Here is a 4,182-nt window from a genome sequence, read left to right on the forward strand (position 1 = left end):
CAAATAAGTCCCAAAAAGTACTGTGGTGTTACCATGTTTTTTGTTTTTTACCATATTAATACCATGTAATTTACAATGGTAAATACCGCGGTACTAATATTCTTGTACTATGATACATTGCCACTTACCATGTCACTTACAAGAAAGTAAGGTATTACCATGTTCTTCTTTTTTTTACCATGTAATTTACAAAAAAAAAAAAAGTGCCAAAAGTACCATGGTAATACCATAGCTTTTGGACATTTACTGTACTATGGTGAATACCATGGTACTAAATTCATATACTATGATATTTATGCCATATCCCAACCTACAAGTGTTAACATGCTTTTTTTTACCATAGTAATACCACAGTACTTTAAAAAATACCATGGTACTGAAGTTTATGCAAGGTATTTAATCCAAGGTATTTCCTGAAATACCAAAGTACTGCTATGGTAAATTTCCAACAAACATTGTAATACATGTCCAAAAGGTAAGGGTTAGAAAAATGTCAGAAATTATAAAAAAAAAAAAAAGTCATACAATTTTGTTTTGTTTTTTATCACTCACCTGTCAAAATTCTCTATTGATGTGAATAATATAAACTAGATTTGCACAAATAATTTATTTCAGTACAATGATACTATTATTTTGCATCATTTATGTTATTTTTAGCATTTTCACGACCTACATACATACAAACTTGTAAGTTTACAATTTAAGTTCCTTTGAAATTCACTTGTTCCATGTCTGAAAATCATTATGAGTTTTAGGAAGCAGGTGGTTTGGACATGTACTTAACTATAATATTTCAGACTAGCTAAAGGTGAAAAGACAATTGTTTACATTTGATCTAATATCTTGCATGTTGTGAAGAGCAAAATGCTCTTTATTTTCTCTGTCTCTGTCTCTCTGTCCTTTTGGCAGCCTGTAATTTTTCTTTTTCAATTACACTGGCTCCCATGGCAACCCTATCTGCTGAGTAGCCAAACAAGCTCTGTGAAATTGTTCCAGGGCCCCTGTAATTGGGTCCAGGTTAGATGCAAAGAGTAATGTAGTGCGCCAGGAACATTATAGATGCTCGCTGTATGCAGTGTGGACGGCATTGTTAGCTTTGATGTGACTATGTTACCTTTCACATTATTTAGGTCATAACAGCTCTTTTGATAAAAGGCTCTAAAATAAAGAACAAAAGGTTTGTATTTGCACAACCTCGTGATAGGAAACATATGTTATGTATGGAAAAATAAGCTGTTTGGATCATCTGTTATGAGATGAAACAATAGTTGTTGAATAAAAACAGGATTTTTTTTTTTGTTTGGTTTAAAAATTAGTCATTTTGCACTTCAATAAATCCAATTATTTTAGATATTATCACATGAAGCACATTTTCAAGGCTACCCAATAAAACATTTTTACAGAAAATTTTATACAGCTCTGTTTGCTCCATTGGCTGATAAATATGGTTTAATAAGACTTAGATTTTTACTGTAGAAGTTGTGAAAAAAACGTTAATTCTTAAAATCTTTAATTTTATTTCGTTTTTATTTTTAAATATATTTTATAGTTTAAAAAGGGGTCATATGATGCTGCTAAAAATAACATTATTTTGTGTATTTGGTGTAATGAAATGTGTTTATGCGGTTTAAGGTTCAAAAAACATATTATTTTCACATACTTTACATTATTGTTTCTCCTCTATGCCCTGCCTTTCTGAAACGCATTGATTTTTACAAAGCTCATCAGTCTGAAAAGCAAGGTGTGCTCTGATTGGCCAGCTATCCAGTGCGTTGTGATTGGCCGAATACCTCAAGCGTGTGACGGAAATGTTACGCCCCTTCCATATTGTGATGCCTGCGGCAACCACATGTGACGACCCCGGACTGGACTCCGCTTCGTCCATGGTGAAAGCCGATCCAGCGATCCACAGCGAAGTTGAAGTATTTCCTCAGCGACCAGCACGGATCAGCTCCAGGCATGACGAAGCGATATCGTTCTCTTTTGGAAGGCCAAACAAAGTAGTTTCGCTTTCACAAGGAAGCACACAGCGCCTTCACGACATGGCGGCGGCAGCAACAATACTACAACGAGAGTAAAAGTTACGCCTTCTTTCTTTGCATGAACATTTGGGCGGTGTTATGCAAATCTTCCCAGATAGTGACGTAGGTATGTGGGGGCGTGTTAGAACGAGCCGTTTTAGGTAGGCATGGTTGACTCTTAACTTTTATAAAGAATATCTCTTTGGATTTGAGACTTTAGTCTTTGCAACTTTACAGATCTTCTTTATGCACCAAGAGCTTGTAACACTCCAAAGAGAAAGGAAAAATTTAAATTGCATCATATGACCCCTTTAAAGGACAATAAAAATATATTTACGCATTTGCATTATCTTTTTTAAATAGCCTAATATTCACCCATGCACTGCACTGATTTGAAAGCAATATTGTCAGTTTTGTCTGTGCTGAGTGCTGTAGTCCATCAGCGTCCCCTAAAGGACATTTGAAGCAAAATCTAAGCAGGTGCTCTTATTGAGTTTGATTGTGCCCTGAGGACAACCAGATTAAGCAAAAACATGTTTACACATATGCTTCAGAATCTGTTAGCCAGAGAACGCTGTGAAAGAATCGAACTCTTTAATCAGATAAGATACTGTCACGATCTGTGATTTGCTCTACACAATAAAACCTGTTTTTGCATTCGGCATTTCCAATCAAAACTAGTCCCAAAATATACCACTGCATAATATTCGTGATAATTAAATGTTTTCTGTAAACACCATTGCATAAAGGTTAAAAATTATTAACTGCTAGAAGAAGTGTGCTCTCATCAGGCAAAAAGGAAGAAATGATCAAATCAAATGTTCAACACTAATGAAAATGTTTCCTCGTACTGATCAATTTCAGACATCATTCCTCCATTTAAAATAAATAAACTGCAAAAATCATTTTCTTAATTAATATTATTGTCTTGTTATCCAATAAAAATACCCCAAAAATGCCCCATTATCAAATGTTTTTTTCCTTCTTTTAAGCATAAACCATAAAGCATTTTTTTGTTAGATATATTTTAAGAATTATATATATATATATATATATATATATATATATATACTTTTCAAAATAATTCTACTTTTCAAAAGAATTACACACACATATTTCTTGTAAAACATACTTCAAAAATCGTTGTTTTATTTACAACATATATATACTCCAGAGGCTCCTAGTCATTTGCATTTGTTTTTACAGGGCCCTGTGTGTCATCATCTGATAAAAGAGGGCAGGAAGAGAGATGCTCCCTTCCAAATGTTTTAAAGCAAACAGGAAAGCCAGAGGAAATGAAAGCTGGAAAGTATGTGTTGGGGAATCCAAAACACTTCCAGCAGTTCAGCAGAAGCTCCAGTGTTGTGCTGGCTAAAGCTATTCCAGCTTTTCCTTCCTGTAACAAGAAAAGAAGGATCTGGAAGTTGGAAGAGAGGAGAATCCAATTGGATAAGCTCGACTGTTGACGATCCTTCATTTCTGCCTATTCAGTTCAGTGAATTCTCCGTTCGGTGTAATAGGTTTCGGAACGTGGATTGTAATGTAGCCCTTTTTCTGGCGTCACGTGTGTTAGAGCAGCAGTGAGGGAGTTGATAACAGGAGTTTTCCACGTGTACTGAATACTCATCAGTCATATGATATGTTTCTGGCATTCGACATCATCATGTGGAACAGCCTATCTCCATATTTATGTAACAGGGATGTGAAGTAATATACACACCACGTAAATCAACAGCCAACATTTTTAGGGGTTAATTATTAGTAGCGCTTGCCAAATCAAACATCACAATTACTATTGCTCATACTTAAGATTAGGGATTTAAACAAACCCTTAATCCAAAGCATTAAACTTAAGGTGCATAACTTGCCCTGCCTCATGTCTGCTACAGGCATGAATCATACTTCAAATTGTGCAGCTAACTGAAAACTGTGCTAAGTAATTGGAGATTTTTGGTGAAATGGGGAAATCCCCTAATATTTATATCTGTATATATGTAAAATCATATAATTTCATATATGGGTCTATAAATCTAAAACTACTTGTTTTTGAGAAAATCTTTCTCTCTCTCTATTTGAAAATATACAAAAATGGACAATTATATATTCATGACACATTTTTTTTAGATATCTATATGTACATATTTTGTTATATATATATATA

This window comes from Sinocyclocheilus anshuiensis, unplaced genomic scaffold, assembly GCF_001515605.1.
Source record: "Sinocyclocheilus anshuiensis isolate Anshui unplaced genomic scaffold, SAMN03320099.WGS_v1.1 scaffold869, whole genome shotgun sequence".
NCBI classification, from domain to species: Eukaryota; Metazoa; Chordata; class Actinopteri; order Cypriniformes; family Cyprinidae; genus Sinocyclocheilus; species Sinocyclocheilus anshuiensis.